Consider the following 19,732-nt stretch of genomic DNA (forward strand, 5'->3'; position numbering starts at 1 on the left):
CCAGGGGATTTGTAGGATCTTGCGGAGACATCGTTGATGGTATTTCTCCAGCGACTTGAGTCCATGTCTCTGAGCCATTCAGGAGGACGGGTAGTACTATAGCCCTGTAGACCATGAGCTTGGCGGCAGTTTTGAGAGCCTGGTCTTCAAACACTCTTTGCCTCAGGTGGCCGAAGGCTGCACTGGTGCACTGAAGGCGGTGTAAGAGGCTTCCGAGGTATGGGAAATGGTCTACGTGGTCCAGGGCCGCTCCGTGGATCTTGATGGGGGCAGTGCTGTGTGGCGAGGACAGGCTGGTGGAGGACCTTTGTCTTACGGATGTTTAGTGTAAGGCCTATGCTTTCATACGCCTCAGTAATTACGTCGACTATGTCCTGGAGTTCTGCCTCTGTATGTGCGCAGACGCAGGCGTCGTCCGTGTACTGTAGCTCAACAACAGAGATTGGGATGGTCTTGGACCTGGCCTGGAGACGGCGAAAGTTGAACAGGGTCCCACTTTCTCCATCCACCACCTGTTCTTTAGGTCATCAAGGCAAGCCAGGTTAGTTGTGAGGCGCTAACTGTATAGGGCTCACTTAGCTAGGTCTTTAAGTGCCCCGGCATTGACTTTTTTGCAGCAGTGCTTCTGCTGCCCTCTCCGCTTTGGGGCTAGGTTTATATCGATGGTGGTCTGTCCAGCAGTTGTCAGCTCCTGATATGGCGTGGGTGATGCGCACATCCTTGCGATCCCTGGCTCGGATGATGACATAGTCGAGCAGGTGCCAGTGTTTGGAGCGAGGGGGTTGCCACGGTGCCTTGTATTTGTCCCTCTGGTGGAACAAGGTGTCGGTGATGACAAGTTCATGTTCTCGACATTTTGTCAGGAGTAGGGTACTCTTGAAGTTAGCTTTCCCTACCCCTCCCTGCCAATCACGCCTCCCCAGAGGGCTATGTCCTTGCCGACTCTGGCGTTGAAGTCACTGAGAGGATCAGTTTGTCGTCCGTGGGGACGCGGGGCAGGGATGTTTCGAGGTTGGAGTAAAAACCCTCTTTGGTCTCATCTGTTGCATCGAGTGTTGGGGCGTATGCACTGACGATTGTGGCGCATTGATTCCAGGATAGGGTGAGTCGAAGAGTCATGAGGCATTCGTTAACCCCGCAGGGGGAGTCTTTGAGGCGGTAATGCAGTAGATGTACTATATCTCGATACCACATAATAGATTAATGAATAAGGTCAGTGAATGCAGTGTCAGCGGACACAAAGCAGAGTGGACAGCTAGCTGGCCTCAAGGTGGAAAGCAGAGAGTAGGGGTAAAGGGTAGCTATTCAATGTGGTAGAAAGTGGGAAGTGGTATTCCACAAGGATCAGTGCCGAAACCACACTTGTTCACAATTTATATTACCGATTTAGACTTTGGAATCAAAAACACAATCTAAATTTGCAGATGACACTAAATTGGGGCAGGAGGTTGTGGGGGGGGGGGGTGGGCGGGCGCGGAGATAGTCAATACTGAGGAGGACTGCAACAAATTACAGGAAGAGATCAATAAACTTGCAGAATGGGTATATAACTGGCAAATTAATTTCAACACAGATAAATATGAGGTATTACATTTTGGTCGGAAGAATAGGGAGGTCACTTATTACTTGAAGAGTGTGAGTCTAGGTGGGGTAGAGGAGCAAAGGGATTTCTGAGTACAAATACACAAATTACTAAAAATAGCGACACAGGTTAACAAGGCCAAAAAAAAGCAATCCAAGCAATAGGCTTTATTTCTAGAGCGATAAAATTGAAAAGTAAAGTAGTGAAGTTATTCTAAACTTGTATCACACCTTGGTTAGACCACACTTGGAGTACTGCGCACAATTCTGATCACCATATTATAAAAAGGATATAGAAGCACTGGAGAGGGTGCAGCAAAGATTTACAAGGATGATACCAGAAATGCGAGGGTATACCTATCAGGAAAGGATGAACAGGCTGGGTCTCTTTTTTCTTGAAAAGAGAAGGCAAAGGGGTGACCTAAAAGAAAGAAATACTTACATTTATATAGCGCCTTTCATGATCACTGGAGGTTTCAAAGTGCTTTACAGCCAATGAAGTACTTTTGGAATGTAGTCACTGTTGTAATGTGGGAAACGCGGCAGCCAATTGGCACACAGCAACTCCTACAATCAGCAATGTGATAATGACCAGATAATCTGTTTTTGTTATATTGATTGAGGAATAAATATTGGCCAGGACACCAGAGATAACTCCCCTGCTCTTCTTCAAAATAGTGCTGTGGAATCTTTTATGTCCACCTGAGAGAGCAGACAGGGCCTCAGGTTAACATCTCATCTGAAAGATAGCACCTCCGACAGTGCAGCACTCCCTCAGCACTGCACTGGAGTGTCAGCCCAGATTTTTGTGCTCAAGTTCCTGGAGTGGGATCTAATGGAGGTGTTTAAAATTCTGAAATGTTTTGATAGAGTAGATACAGAGAGAGTGATTGTACTTGTGGGGAAGGCCATTTAAAGAAGATAGTCGCTAAGAATTCAAACAGCGAATACAGAAGAATCTTCTTTACTGAGTGGTGAGAATGTGGACCTCTCCACCACAGAGAGTGGTTGAAGCGCACAGTATAGATACATTTAAGGGGAGGCTAGATAAACATATGAGGGAGAAGGGAATTGAGGCTATTGCTGATAGAGTTAGATGAGGAAAGATGTGAGGAGGCTCGGGAGAAGTATAAACACCGGCATGGACTATTTGGGTCAAATGGCCTGCTTCTGTGCTGCATATCCTATCTAATCCTATGTGTATGAGGCTAGTGGTGCCATTGGTAAGTGACAGCTTTTGAAGATGCCTTCAATGACCCTGACCTCTGGTTTAAGTCATGAAGCTTTTTTGGGCACTGGAACCAGATCGTTCGGGTGGGGGTCGACACTGCTGGCAGTGATGGCCTCGCTGATCTGGTCACACATTCTTCTTTCTGGAGGGCTTCCTGACCCCTATGGGTCGAGGATCTCTCTCGCAGTTGGTCCCCTGCACAAAGCTGGAGTGCTACATGTGAGACCCTGGGTGCCCCATCCCTGGCTTGCTGAGCCATTTGTGTTAGTGCTGAAGCACTTTTCCCATTTTCTTTTAGGAGTGGAAGGAAATTCAGCTTCAAGAGCTGAAGATTTCCATTTGGGAATGCTTTTTAATGTTAATTTTTATTCAGAAGACAGTTAAGTTATGAGCCAAAAAGTGCATATTTTTACATGATTTTAATTTTTTTTCATTCCCCTTTAAGGCAACAAACTACTTTCTGAAATAATAGCCTTGCTTTAAGAGCAGGCTGTTCTTGCTGCAATGATACCATGGCCAAGCTACATTGGGGCCTCCTGCCAGAATGAACCCCATCTGGATGGCGTTGCAGAGTGAGTTTAGTGCTGGGCAAATGTTAATTAGTCCCCAGCGCCAACTTTTTAGTCCTGCCAGAGTGACCATTTTCAGTGGCCGTTAACACCGGCCTGCAGTGGCACTGGAGGCCTTTGTGGCGTTCACAAATTACTAGGCCTAGGGATCAAACCTTGGAGCCTTCCAGGTCTGCAAGACTCAGATACTAGCTGAATAAATTCAGTGAGCCATCAGAGGAGTAGAGAGCATTTGGTGTTCAGCGCGCTATCCTAATATCAAAGGAGAAAAATTGAATACAATTAAAAATATATACCTTACTTTTTGAAAAAGAAACCCACTTTCACTTCAGAGACAAAGGAACTTTTTGAACAGTGAAATGCCAAAACCAATTTTTATTATGTACATTTTCAAAACCAAATACAGCACCTGTCAATCATAGAATCATATAACTTTACAGCACAGAAGGAGGCCATTTTGGCCCATCGAGTCTGCGCCGGCTGACAAAGAGCAATCCAGCCTAATCTCACTTTCTAGCTCTTGGTCCGTAGCCCTGTAGGTTACGGCACTACAAGCGCACCTCCAAGTATGTTTTAAATGTGGTGAGGGTTTCTACCACCCTTTCAGGCAGTGAGTTCCAGACCCCCACCACCCTCTGGGTGAAGAAATTTCCCCTCAACTCCCCTCTAAACCTCTTACCAATTACTTTAAATCAATGCCGCCTGGTTGTTGACCCGTCTGCTTAGGGGAAAGAGGTCTTTCCTATCCACTCTATCTAAGCCCTTCATAATTTTATACACCTCAATATGGTCTCCCCTCAGCCTCCTTCGTTCCAAAGAACACTCGTTCCCTGGTCTCACTTACACAGCGATTCCTCTTGCACGTGTCATATTTTGGATTTTTATTTTGATATCCTCCTTGAATTCAGCATTACAGACAAGTGTCATAAGCAGCCATTGCAATCCCAAGAAGCGGAGTGTGCTCTTATCCATTTAAGATTTAGGAAACGTACTGCGATCCAGCATCAAACAGAAAATGCACATCACTGTGCTCAAGTTTACTGGATATAGGATGTGCTGCCAAAGAATAAACATGACTGCAACCATACCCTCCAAGACAGGTTTACTGAGCCTTAAACAAGTAAAATAACATCACGCAATACCAACAGTATGCTTACATTAATTACAAACTAGTCCCCTTGAAATGTCAAAAACAATGACTGTCTTCTGTGCTGACCAACATAAAATTAACCCTTGATCTATGATTGCTTATATCTCCTTACTTATCGCACAGTATCCAGCCTCTGCCTTGTTTTTGTAACTACACTGTTGATGCATTGGTCCATGGAGTCCCCGAGATGTCAATGAGGGAACCTGGCAATGAAGGGATCATTATCCAGAAAGCTATAAGCGACATTGCTGGGACAGAATGTGACTCTGCATTTCACAGATGTTAGCATATTAAACTGTCTTACATTGCACTAGAACACCTACATATTAATGCCTATGAAATGACCTGTGTGTAGGCCTTCATATAAATTATCTGTGAAGCAATGAATAAGCTTACAGCACATAACTTTTACTGTGTGCACTGTGACCAGATAGAATCCAATAAATAATCAATCACAGACAAACTGCTTCATTTTTGGCACAGTATCCTATTGTCAATCTCCCCACCCCCTTCCCTTTAGTCAGCCTTTAATCCTGCGGGAATGCAATGATAATTAAAGATATATTGTTTTGCTACTTCTTTCCAAAATCCAAGATGCAACACCACCTGAACAAGGCAGCAGAAAAATAAATCCAGTTTAAGCACTCAGAACACTAAATGGAAGATAGTGTGACTATTAGTCAATTATTTTTTTTAATTTGTTAGTCAATTTTCATATTTTCTATTGCAATAGTTTTAATGGGGAACCAAGATGGCATGTTTCAATTGCTTACACATTACTGCCTTCTTCCTATTATTCCAAACATGTTCTGTAGTGTTGGCGATCTGGATTCCTGTGCTGGAAATGAACTGAGAAACAGCTTATGGCTGAGGAAAGTGATGATCTGTCAGGTGGGAGTTATTACTGTACATTTGAAGCTGTCAAGTAATCAACCAGAGCAATGGCCATTCACTTCTGCATCAGGTTCACAGACATGGTACCCGAGCAACGTGGACCCCATGGGTGAGTAGTTAAAGTTAAATGGTAAGGTTAAAAACATTATTAAGGGTTTGCCAACAATCCAATAATTGGTTTAATTGGATTGCACGCCTCTGTGGGTCGGAACGGATTGGAGATCACATAAGCGCCATTGATAGCGGGGTCCGGACCCACTGTCGAAAACAATCAAATTTACTTCCTGACCCATTACCGATCCTGCACACTGACCCCCGGAAAATTCTGGCTATGGTATTACTTCTCCTTCATCCAGTATGTTATGGTTAATCACAAACACTGATTTTATAGTTACAATGCCATAGGTCCCTCAGTGGTTCAGCAAGCTGATCCACTTAACAGTTGAGCCATACAAAGTCTTTTTGATCAAAGGGACACCACAATTGTCTTCAGTGTCTCAGGATTAGCGAGGGAATAATCAACCAGGGCTCTCATTTTTGTTGAATATCCAGAGAGCCCCTTGCTGATGAACTGTTTGAATGAATGTCAGATAAGGACAGAATCAGGCTGGAATGTGATACCATTCCCTGTTATTTCAATAGTGCCAACACTTACTCTGGATGCTCACACATTAATAATGGCACCTGGGTAAGATGCCAGAGGCTGCTTGGAGTCAGACTAGCAACTCCTTCTGGAAAAGCAAAAAGTGGCAGAAAAATTGGACAAGAACAAAATTGATGATTCATTCATAAATAAGATTAAATAAGATGAATAATTTCCCTGAAACAATAACAAATCAGTTAGAAAAAAGCAAAGCAAGCCAGAGAGAAGTGGCAAGTAAGCTAGAATTAAGGGCTTGGATTTTAGGCTTTTCTGTTTTCGGGGTGAAAATGGAGGCGAGGCGGGAAAGTTACTGGCTGGGAATAGTTCACGCTTTTGTAAGGCATTTTCGCCAGCTGGGCCCTGCGCCAGGGTGTGAAGCGTGAATGGAGGCGTTGTACAAATTTCGAGGTGCAAAAATGGGAAACTAGCGAACTAAAATGCTGGGCCGTGTGCGCACTAAGAGAGGTCTTGGGGGGAGGGGGGGGGAACCTTAAAAAAACTACGAAAATATTCCCAAAACATTGGCCACGTCACCACAACACAAATCACTAAAATAATTAAAAGAACAAACACTCGCACTTATCTTTACAGCACATTACCTTCCTCACCGCCGCCGGCATGGCTGGACCGCTCTGGTTTCCCAGGCGATCATTGCGAGGCGCGATTCCAGGCGTGTACAGGTCGGGTTCAAGTCAAAGCTCGGATGGTGTCACAATAAGAGGTGTTGCACCCTCGGTGCAGCTCTTCCCGGCAGTGCTGTTAAGCGCCGTCGCAAAACCCGACCCGAAGCTCGCGACAGGACACAGGAGACCTTGCCGCCCCATTTCACGCCGCTCTGGGGCGAAACACCGAAGCGCAAAGGACTGGAAAATCCAGCCCAAGGGATTTAAGATGCACACAAACTGAAATACTCAATTTTGTTCATTTAATTTTTTTTGCCTAAATAATTACTGGTTAAAAAGGCTTTTTAGGCATATCTACTGTTTGCTAAAATTAGCAGACAGAAATTTTAGACACACATTAAGTTGAGTGTTTAAAATGTTCTAAATGAATAAGTCCAGCAAATAGAAGTTACATTTTTGACAAGTGAAATTCAGCGCAGATTTTGAAGAAAATGGTGTCCAGTGTTTTATTTATTGCACCTTACAAAATATTATGAAAAGCTGTGAAGTAAATTATAGCCTGGATGGAGTCATGACATGATTGTAGAATGTTACCTAGATTACATTTAATGAAGGAGAAGCAATGATGGCCCGAATTACAGCCATTCAGCTCATGTAGCTCATCCTGTCATTTAGGTCCATGTTTAAAACCCACACAGTCCATTTTCATTTCCGTCCCCATTGTCTGGAATCCTATATTCCATTTAATCTCAATCTGCCGAGATCTTTTGAAATGCCTCAAGTGAGCCTACATTCGCTGAATTAAGTGGCAGTCTATTTAATAAGTTAACAACTCAACTGTCCAGCTCACTCTACACTACCATTAAAATTAAACAGGTATTTGGGTGTCAGTGAATGAAGCTCTGTACATGCATCCGTGACTAGAAAGCAATGCAGAGCCAGTTCTCTAACCTAGTTCTGCATCAGTCCAAGCAGGTACTGGTCTCAAGCCAATATCTGTAATATAATGGCACTATTTGAACAAAAGGGCACAGTGGGAGCTGTTTTTCAACTTTTTGCATCAATCATGTTATTAAGTAATAAAGCCCTGGAAATGATGCTGTATAATATCACACACTTATGAAATGCCTTTGTCTGCTATTTTAGTGAATGTGTTAACCTCTGCGAAAATAACAAAACAAACTTCATATGATTGCATTAAGCCTTTGTACACTGCACAGAGAAATTTACAGGTCAAAGTCTGATGATTTATCCTTATGATTTAAGGATTGTGTTTTGAGTAGTGAACCTAATCAGAATTCAAGCTTTTTTTCGAATACAATATATCAAAATAATGTACTACTACTACCCATACCAGTTACCCCTCTAGTAGTAAAGGGCTAGAAATTAAAAGCTGGTTGAGAAAGTTTAATTATTTGTTTTGCCAGCAATATCTGCAAAGTGTACATGGCATTCACATGGAATCTTTAGTAGCTAAGAATGTTCCAATTGACTATTGATTAAATTTGGATTGACAAAACCAAAAGAAAATGAAAAGTGATTGAATAGAGATCAAGTTTCTGTGGGGAGTTTTTATTACTTCTTACCCAGGGGGCTTGACAGGATGGATGCGGAGGGGATGTTTCCACTGATGGGGGAGACTCGAACTAGAGGGCACGAACTTAGAATAAGGGGACGCCCATTTAAAACTGAGATGAGGAGAAATTTCTTCTCTCAGAGGATTGTGAATCTGTGGAATTCGCTGCCTCAGAGAGCAGTGGAAGCTGGGACATTGAATAAATTTAAAACAGAAATAGACGGTTTCTTAATAGATAAGAGGTTATGGGGAGCGGACAGGGAAGTGGAGCTGAGTCCATGATCAGATCAGCCATGATCTTATTGAATGGCAGAGCAGGTGCGAGGTGCCATATGGCCTACTCCTGTTCCTATTTCTTATGTTCTTATGTAAAACCAGTCATTAAACTGCATAGGTGAAGGGTGAGCCAAGAATATTCTAGAACCTGCTAAGACGTTGTATAGAATTTGAACAAATAAAAAAAATGATAGGAAATGTTGACAGTATACTGGTGCATCAAGGGTAATTTTACCATGTTGAGCAAGACACATTCTTTGTAAATTCAACAGTAACCTTCGAGCTATCCTGTGTGTTATATATGTGGACATGTATTTACTCTGTACAGCCACCAGAAGGCTCATTCCCCAGAGTCCCAAGGGATCCCATAATCCCTTGGGAGTACAGGTATTTAAGAAGGCTTCACAGTTGGAGAGGTACTCTGGAGACCTGCAATAATAGACTAAGGTCACACTTTACTTTGAGCTCACAGTGTTTAGTCCTACTCTTTCTCCGTACACCACAACTGGTGACGAGATACAGATAGCGAACCCAAAGATGCAGAAAACAGTGGGCATCTTGGAGAAATTTTTGGAGGGAGATGATTGGGAAACTTTGGTGGAGCGACTAGACCAATACTTCGTGGGCAATGAGCTAGATGGGGAAGAGAGCGCTGCCAAACAAAGGGCGATCCTCCTCACCGTCTGTGGGGCACCAATGTATGGCCTCATGAAGAATCTGCTCACTCCAGCGAAACCTACGGAGAAATTGTACGACGATTTGTGCACACTGGTCCGAGAGCATTTGAACCCGAAGGAAAGCGTTCTGATGGCGAGGTATCGGTTCTACACCTACAAAAGAACTGAAGGCGAGGAAGTGGCCAGTTATGTCGCCGAGCTAAGACACCTTGCAGGACATTGCGAATTTGAAGGACATTTGGAGCACATGCTCAGAGACTTTTTTGTACTTGACAGTGGCCACGAAACCATACTTCGCAAATTTTTGACTGTAGAGACCACAACCTTGAGTAAGGCTATAGCGATAGCCCAGGCGTTCATTGCCACCAGTGACAATACTAAGCAAATCTCTCAGCACACAAGTGTTGCTACAAGTACTGTGAACAAAGTGATGCTGTTTTCAAATTGTAACATACAGGGCAGGTCACACATATCTGCAGCTACATGTCCGCAGATGTCTCAGAGTCCACCATCAAGGGTGATGAATGCAAGGCTATTAACATCTTGTTGGCGCTGCGGAGTGATCATCATTTCCATTCATGCCAATTCAAAGGATACGTTTGCAAGGGCTGTGGAACAATGGAACACCTCCAACAAGTGTGCAGGCGAGCTGCTAAGCCTATTAAACCTGAAAACCACCATGTTGCAGAGGAGGATCATGATGAAACAGAGTCTCAGATAGAGGAGGCAGAGGTACATGGGGTATACACATTCACCATGAATTGTCCTCCAATAATGCTGAATGTTGAACGAAATGGACTCCCGGTGTCAATGGAGCTGGAACTGGGCGCAAGCCAGTCCATCATGGGCAAAAAGACTTTTGAAAGGTTGTGGTGCCAAGGTCTCAAGGCCAGTCTTAACTCCAATTCGCATGAAACTAAGAACTTACACAAAAGAACTGATTCCTGTAATTGGCAGTGCTACCGTAAAGGTCTCTTACGATGGAGCGGTGCACAAGCTACCACTCTGGGTGGTACCGGGCGATGGTCCCACGCTGCTCGGCAGGAGCTGGCTGGGAAAGATACGCTGGAACTGGGACAACATCCGAGTGCTATCGCCCGCTGACGACACTTCATGTGCCCAGGTCTTAAACAAATTTCCTTCGCTGTTCGAACCAGACATCGGGATGTTCCAAGGAGCAAAAGTTCAGATCCACCTAATTCCAGGGACGCGACCCATCCATCACAAAGCGAGAGCAGTACCGTACATGATGAGAGAAAGGGTAGAGATCGAGCTAGACCGGCTACAAAGAGAGGACATCATCTCAGTGTTCAGTGAGTGGGCCAGTCCTATTGTCTCAGTCCTCAAGGGAGACGGTACCGTCAGAATCTGTGGCGATTACAAAGTAACTATCAATCGTTTCTCCCTGTAGGACCAATGCCCACTACCAAAAGCTGACGACTTCTTTGCAACGTTGGCAGGAGGAAGGACGTTCAGGAAGCTGGATCTGACTTCAGCCTACATGACGCAGGAACTGGAGGAATCATCGAAGGTCCTCACCTGCATCAACATGCACAAAGGTCTTTTTGTTTATAACAGATGTCCATTTGGAATCCAATCAGCGGCAGCGATATTCCAGAGAAACAGGGAAAGTTTACTGAAGTCGGTCCCGCACACTGTGGTCTTCCAGGACGACATCTTGGTCACAGGTCAGAACATAGTCGAGCACCTGCAGAACCTGGAGGAGGTTCTTAGTCGACTCAACCGCATGGAGCTCAGGTTAAAATGCTCGAAGTGAGTTTTCCTGGCTCTTGAAGTGGAGTTCCTGGGAAGGAGGATTGCGGCGGACGGCATCAGGCCCACCAACGCGAAGACGGAGGCAATCGAGAACTGAGGCCCAGAACGTGACGGAGCTGGGGTCGTTTCTGTGACTCTTGAACTACTTTGGTAACTTCTTTCTGGGTCTCAGCACCCTGCTAGAACCACGACATGCATTACTATGAAAAGCGGGCGAATGGGTTTGGGGCAAAAGCCAAGAAAATGCTTGTGTAAAAGCGAGAAAATTGTTATGCTCAAACAAATTGCTTGTGTTGTATGATCCATGTAAGCGTTTGGTACTAGCATGTGATGCATCATCATATGGCGTCGGGTGCATATTGCAACAAGCTAATGATTTCGGGAAACTGCAACCGGTTGCTTATGCATCCAGGCGTCTGTCTAAGACCGAGAGAGCCTACAGCCTGATTGAAAAAGAAGCGTTAGCGTGTGTCTATGGGATAAAGAAAATGCATCAATACCTGTTTGGGCTAAAATTCAAATTGAAAACTGACCAAAAGCCACTTATATCCCTGTTCTCCGAGAGTAAAGGGATAAATACCAACGCATCGGCCTGCATCCAGAGATGGGCGCTCACGTTGTCCGCAAACAACTACACCATCCGCCACAGGCCAGACACAGAAAACTGCGCCGATGCTCTCAGTCGGCTGTCATTGCCCACCACGGGGATGGAAATGGCGCAGTCCGCAGATCTAGCCATGGTTATGGAAGCATTTGAGAGTGAGCAATCATCCGTCACTGCCGGCAGATCAAAACCTGGACAAGCCAGGGCCCCTTATTATGTCTAGTCAAAAGCTGTGTGCTTCACGGGAGCTGGTCCAGTGTCCCAGTGGAAATGCAGGAAGAGATAAAGCCGCTCCAGCTGTGCAAAGATTAAATGTCTATATAGGCAGACTGCCTTCTGTGGGACAATCGAGTAGTGGTCCCCAAGAAGGGCAGAGACACCTTCATCAATGACCTCCACAGTACCCACCCAGGCATCGTAATGATGAAAGCGATAGCCAGATCCCACGTGTGGTGGCCCGGTATCGATGTGGACTTAGAGTCCTGCGTTCACAGATGTAATACATGCTCGCAGTTAAGCAATGTACCCAGGGAGGCGCCGCTAAGTTTGTGGTCTAGGGTACACGTCAATTATGCAGGCCCGTTCTTGGGTAAAATGTTCCTTGTGGTTGTCGATGCGTACTCCAAGTGGATTGAATGTGAGATAATGTCGGCTAGCACGTCCGCTGCCACTACTGAAAGCCTGCGGGCCATGTCTTACCAGTGCTGAGTTCAAAGAATTCATGACCCGTAACGGGATCAAACATGTCACATCTGCCCCGTCCAATGGTCAGGCAGAGAGCGCAATACAAACCATCAAGCAAGGCTTGAAGAGGATAACTGAAGGCTCACTGCAGACTCGCCTATCCTAGGTCCTGCTTAACTGCCGCACGAGACCCCACTCACTCACTGGGATCCCACCTGCTGAACTGCTCATGAAAAGAGCACTTAAAACAAGGCTCTCGTTAGTTCACCCTGATCTACATGAACAGGTAGAAAGCAGGCGGCTTCAACAAAGTGCATACCATGATAGCGCAAATGTGTCACACGAGATTGAAATCAATGATCCTGTATTTGTATTAAATTATGGACAAGGTCCCAAGTGGCTTCCTGGCACTATTGTGGCCAAAGAGGGGAGCAGGGTGTTTCGGGTCAAACTTTCAAATGGACTCATTCACCGGAAACACTTGGACCAAATCAAACTCAGATTCACGGACTATCCTGAGCAACCCACCTTGGACCCTACCTTTTTTGATCCCCCAACACACACACCAGTGACAACCGACACCACTTTGACCACAAAGCAGAAACCATCATCCACAGCAGCCCTGCAGGGCCCAACACACCAGGCAGCCCAGCAAGGTCGGCTGCACAGCAGCCCAGTGAGGGCCCAACAAATGATTCAACAACACCAGCTTTCACACCGAGACGATCAACCAGGGCAAGAAGGGCCCCAGATCGACTCACATTGTAAATAGTTACACTATTGACTTTGGGGGGGAATGTTGTTATATATGTGGATTTTTATTTGCTCTGTACAGCCACCAGAGGGCTCATTCCCTGGAGTCCCAAGGGATCCCATAATCCCTTGGCACCACAGGTATTTAAGAAGGCTTCACAGGTTGGAGAGGCACTCTGGAGACCTGCAATAAAAGACTAAGATCACACTTTACTTTGAGCTCACAGTGTTCAGTCTAACTCTTTCTCCATACACCACACTGTGGAAGCATAATGAGAGACATAACTGCAAATGATAAAGGATGTGATGTGTTAAGGACAATGAATAAAACAAAGATGTGAGATCAGAACACAAATTGTGATGGAACTGCAGATCAAAGTGCAGATGGCTCAGAATATGCAGCTCGGACACATAATATACTGCTTTCTTCTGTGAAGAAGTGATGAACTAGCAGGATATACCAATAAGGAAAAATGTATTTGACCACATTTTTTGATGGTCCATTAAAATCAGTCTTAACGGCCGCGATTTCGGCAACTGTGGCAGGTCTGGGGTGGCCGATGTCGGTGGCGGGTTGCAATCCCGCTTCTGGCTCCAGCCCGCACTGTGAAAAGAATCTTCCCTTGTGAGGTGAGGCCTGCCCTGTGAGGTTCCTGGCCTATTAAAAGGAAGTGGGTCTGCTGACATCATTTGATGACGTGCCATCAGCCGGTTTCTGTAAAGGGACCATGTCCATGTTTATTTTGACAGTTGTTCTGTCAGCAATCTGCAACATTGAGGTGCTGCAAACACTAACAAGTACTGCACAAATACATGGCTGCACCCAGGCTCTGCCATAACTGCCTCCAGATGCTCATGGAGGGAGTCACAGCATGCAAGATGGTTCTCTTCCCTTCCAAGGGGTGGAATACACCTCCCCAGGCCCTGGGTGTGCCTCGCTGCACCCCACTGGAATCTCCAGCCTCGGACTGTGAGAATCCATGGAATGTCCCAACACTCGTACCACTCAGGAAAGGACCTGGCACCTCAATGGGTGGTACCTACCAGAATGAGTACAACAGTGGTGGCTTCATTCATCCCCTCCCCCTCACCCTCACCCTCACACCCATGCTCTTGGTCTGGAAGGTGGGATTGGAAGGTGTTCTCCTCTTCAGGCTCGTCCGTGTCTGAATCTTCTTTTGCATCAGCTTCAGCCTCATCAGGGTTGGCCTGAAGTTCTGCAAAATAAACAGAACAGACAAATGGTTAGCAGCAGAGGAGGGGAAGGGTGGCATGACTAAGCTCACACAGTATAGGCAGCAGGTTCATTTGAAGGACCATGATGAATGATAGCACATTGCATCAACTGAAGCGTAGCTGACGGAGACATCCCCATGAACCGAAGCATGGCTAGCCCGCGCAGTGCTTAACATTCAGCAAAACCAGACTGTGGAATTTGTAGGACCTACCCTTTCCCTTGAGTGTGGGCACAGCTTGTGCAGTGGTGGTTGCTTTACTCCAGGCAGGACCCATCCAAGCAGCGGCCCTGTCTTCCAAGGGTGTCAGTGGCTGCAGATTTGCCGGGCCTCCTCCTGTTCGAATTGTTTCCCTTTTGTTGTGTGCCACCTTCCTCTGCAAAGATGAAAATATAACCTTTTAGAGAGGGCGTCTTTCTGCTGGGTGGGACATATACAGCTGGTCACATTTACAATTGCAATTCCAGTGAATAAATGAAAATATTACTTACACTAACTACTTGACCAAGGTCCTGCCATTTCTTTTTGCACTGGCCTCCACAACTCGGGATGGTCACCATTGCACAGTAATCTTCTGCAAATTGGTTCCAGCATATCTTCATTTCTTTTGGCGAAACTTTTATGTGATCTCTGCTGGTGTCCAGCTCATGCCATCTGGCCTCAATTACATTAACTAGTGCCTCCATTTCATCCTGTGAGAAATTCTTGGTCCTTGCGCCATGTTGCATATTGTATTGCATCTCCGATTTTTCCAAATTAAAGTTCTCACACACAACTGGCTCTTTAAAAATGACCGAATGCACAGCGGGAGCTGCATTGGGTATGCACGCCCATAGCAGTCACGTAAAAGAACTTCATTTTAGTTCCCGCGCATGAGCAGAAGCGGGAGCATTGTTTTTTCAGTGCAGACATTAGGCTCCACTCCCTCGAAGCTAAAGGACAGACTGTGTGGCACCAATTTCAAAAAATAGAACAGGAAACTTGCTAGTTTTTTTGGAGTAGTCAGGGCCAAAAAAAAAACGGATGTACTTCTTGCAATACACCAAAAACCGGCATTGAGCCCTATATGTGGACCACAAACGAGCACAGGTAAAAAAAAAGAATGACTTGTGTGGCAGCAATCAAAAATATACACATTTTAATGTAGCAAATCCATTATTTCCTCTGAAATGTACCCCACCAAATTAAAAACTTGAACATGTAATATGTATTGGAATGGGACAGATAAGCCAGCCATAGCCAACAGCTAAAAATCCCATAGTCTTTCTAAGTCAGATGACTGTTTGGCTCAAATCCTACCCCAGGATTGAAGCTCATAACCTGTACTGTGACTCCAATGAAATACTAAGGGAATGTTGCTTTGGATGAGACAGTTCAGGCGGAGGCTTGATATCCCAGAAAATATTCAAATACAACCAGGGAGCTCTTTTGGTATCTTGCCAACATTTCTTCTTCAACCAAAACCACCCGAAAGACCAAATTATCATTGATATTATTGCTATTTGTGAGATTTTGTAGGACAAATTTGCTGCATTTGCCTACAAAACAATAATCACTGCATTTCAAAGGGATTGACTGAATGAAGTGCTTCAAGAGGTTTGCAAAGCCCTTTATAATTATTTTTTTCTTTCCACTAATACATTTGTAGATCTGCAGAATCTTGAAACTGAACACAGGAAGCAACTGTTAGTCAAATGCTAGAGCTGATGAAATTGTGCTGGACTATCAAGTTAAATTAGTGATGGGAACAGAAGCAAAGCAAACAGACCTGAGGAGCCCTCTTGCAATGTGTAATTAGGAGACTGCTTGTTGCGCAACACATGTGTACTGTATTTTCTTTTGGCACACTTTTTCTATACCTTATTTTTCCAGAGTTATGCCAGAGTCCTATCAATTTTCCTCCCTGAACCAGTATCACCAACAACAGCCAAAGATTAACTGGTCACTGATTTCACTTCATGAGATGTAACTGGCATTCTGTTTTCCCACACAAGTGTCAATTTAATTCAAAAGTTCTTTTTTAGTAGTAAGAAGCCTGTGGATGTTAAGTAATAAGGAACAGCGTGCATGCAATTTTTCATTCATTCCATCTTTCCTGTTCAGTTCTATGTATGGTTCATCAGTATTCTGAAGATCTGTATTCTGTTCATAACATTTTAACAAGAAAAAAATATTTCTGCTGCAGTGGTTTGTCTTTAAATTTTGGAATTATGCTAGAAATAATGGAACAAATAACAATCCTTTGTTCAAGAATAATTTTTCTTCAATAATTTAACCTGTGAAATTGCTCCTGGTTTTGTTCAGAAATAATAGAATTTTCTTCATCAGTTTGATAAGTACATTTTTATATATGTTTCTGTGCTTGTGAGAATGAATCAGGTCAATGGTGCAAAATGGAATATTTTTCACATCAAGTGCCAGCATCGTGTAGAGTGAAACCCCATCCACACTGCCAGACACCAGGCTGCCGTTTCCATTTCCTACACATGCCAGGTTTATGGTTCTGTAACAAAGACTGACATTCTGTAGGCAGCTTCTTACTACCCAAATTGATTTTACATTAAACCCTAATGGTTGGATTTGAACCAACAGTGGGAGGTCAAAGGACAGTGTTTTTAAAATCAGTGAACCCCTCAGTGCTAAATTATTCTTGGTGCCTTCCTGTCACCTTATAAAAGTAATTTATTATTTTTCTCTCCATGCTACTTCCCTTGCGTGTTTTATTATTTATTTTTCCCCAAAGATAACTTTCATTTGTTTGCGCCTTTGTCTTCCACTCCTGTATACTTCTGAGATTTGGAACTAACTATTGTTACCATAGTTCAATATTTACAACTCATCTCTGTGCATTTATACATTTTTATTCTGTCCACGATTAAATATTTTTTCCATAGCACTGAGGCAATCTGTATCTCAAAAATAAATCAATGCCTCCTGTTCTCTGTTAATATTCATATGTTTTTACCCGTTTATCATCTCCCAGTAGATTTTGCACCAGAACTCTATATTTTCACACAATTCAGGGACTATTTCGCAGCAAACGCTGACAACCACTTTCACTCACTTCTTTCTATTTATTTGCTTTTTATCCAAGGACTTGGTTCACATTAGACATTGTGACTGCCTTACTTTAAAAGTCACGTCTGATGGGCATGCTGATTACAGTTTGACATTGAACCAGGAGCTTGCCATAAAATATAAAAAAATGAATAATAGAATATGAATACAGAAATACAAGGGAATTAATAAAACTGCAGGAATGCAGGAATATTGGAAATGACGTTGTTCCCTCTGGTTTTATTTCTAGATATCTCTATTTCTATCTGCCATTTCCTACTATGTCTCCATCAGCCCCAGTCTTCATCTTTTCATAGCACTTGGTCTTTGTCACTATAATCTCAACTTGTATGAAAAAATAAATGCCTGTTTTAATAGATTTCTCCTATTGCCATTAGTCTTTATACAATGACACAAGTGATGAAGATTTAATGAGGTATCACCTGGTGTTTTATTACTCAAAATATCAAACCAGAATACATAGAGACCTGCTGTCATTTCCTAAAAACACTCTTTCAGTCATCCAAAAATTCTAAACAGAATCTTAAATTATTGAAATAAAAATCTACTGCACTCATTGTTTCTAATTAGCAGTTTATCATGTTATCCATAAATTGGCAATTTATCATGTTATCCATAAATTGCTGTCTCTATTATTCTATCATTCTCTATCTCTAATTCTAACTACTTAATTAAATCTATTTTCAGCTTCTGATCCACATCTATTTGCAAAACTTTCCAGATGTTATGCTAAGGAGTTATGGTGCACTGCTAAACATCCATGTGGGAAAACTGTGTTCAGTTCTGATCTCTTCACAAAAAAACACATACCTGTACTGGAAAGGTTCCAAAAGGAATGGCAAGGCCAATTGAAAATCTAAAAGGACTCAGCAACATGGAAATATTAGAATAGTACTAACTGTACAGTCTTGGTGGAGCCTATGGTGCGACTTCAACAAGGTGATAGTATTACAGAAATTTACAGCACAGCAGGTGGCCATTCAGCCCATCATGTCTGAGCCAGCTGACAAAGAGCTATCCAGCCTAATCCCACTTTCCAGCTCTTGGTGCGTAGCCTTGTAGGTTACGGCACTTCAAGTACATACCCAAGTACTTTTTAACTGCTATGAGGGTTTCTGTCTATACCACCCTTTCAGGCAGTGAGTTCCAAACACCCACCACCTTCTACTGAAAAAATACTTATAAATCTCCTCTGTACCCTCTCCAGTGCAAGCACATATTTCCTGTAATGTGGCGACCAGAACTGCACACAGTACTCTAGCTGTGGTCTAACTAGTGTTTTATACAGTTCAAGCATAACCACCCTGCTCTTATAGTCTATGCCTCGGATAATAAAGGCAAGTATCCCGTATGCCTTCTTAACCACTTTATCTACCTGTCCTGCTACCTTCAGGGATCTGTGGACATGCATTCCAGAGCCCTCTGTTTCGCTACACTTTTCAGTGACTGATCATTTATTGTTTATTCCCTTGCCTTGTGAGCTCTCCCCAAATGCATTAACTCACATTTCTCCAGATTGTATTCCATTTGCCTGCCACTGTTCTGCCCACCTGACCGGTCTATTGATATTTTCCTGCAGTCTACAACTTTCTCCCACACAGCCAATTTTTGTATCATCTGCAAACGTCTTAATCATACTCCCTACATTCAAGTTTAAATCATTGATATATACCATAAAAAGCAAGGAACCTCATAATGAGCCCTGCAGAACCCTAGTGGAAACCGCCTTCCAGTCACAAAAACACCCATCGACCATTACCCTTTGCTTCCTGCCTCTGAGCCATTTTGGATCCAACTTGCACTTTGCCCTGGATCCCATGGGCTTTTACTTTTGCGACCAGTCTGCCAGGTGTGACCTTATCAAAAGCCTTGCTAAAATCCATATAGACTACATCTAACACACTGCCCTCATCGACCGTCCTTGTTACCTCCTCAGAAAATTAAATCAAGTTAGTCAGGCACGACCTTCCCTTAATCTTGGTTAATCCTTGCCACTGGACCAAGACCTAGCTCTGCCAAGCCTGTGTGGTGGCTGGTGTGCAACGGTCATCACACGTTAAAAAAATTCACGCACAGGCGTCTTCCACCCGCTCAATTTGCGTTCAGGACTCGGTCTATTCCTTTCTCCCTTTTTAAACAACGGTACAACATTAATAGTCCTTCAGTCCTCTGGCACCACACCTGTAGCCAGGGAGGATTGGAAAATGATAGTCAGAGCCTCTGCTATTTCCTCTCTTGCTTCTCTTAGCAGCCTAGGATACATTTCATCCGGGCCTGAGACTTATCCACTTTCAAAAATGCTAAATCCCTTAATACTTCCTCTCTCACTATGTTTATTTCATCTAATATTTCACACTTCTCCTCCATGATTGCAATGTCTGT

This window comes from Pristiophorus japonicus, chromosome 6 (assembly GCF_044704955.1).
Source record: "Pristiophorus japonicus isolate sPriJap1 chromosome 6, sPriJap1.hap1, whole genome shotgun sequence".
NCBI classification, from domain to species: Eukaryota; Metazoa; Chordata; class Chondrichthyes; family Pristiophoridae; genus Pristiophorus; species Pristiophorus japonicus.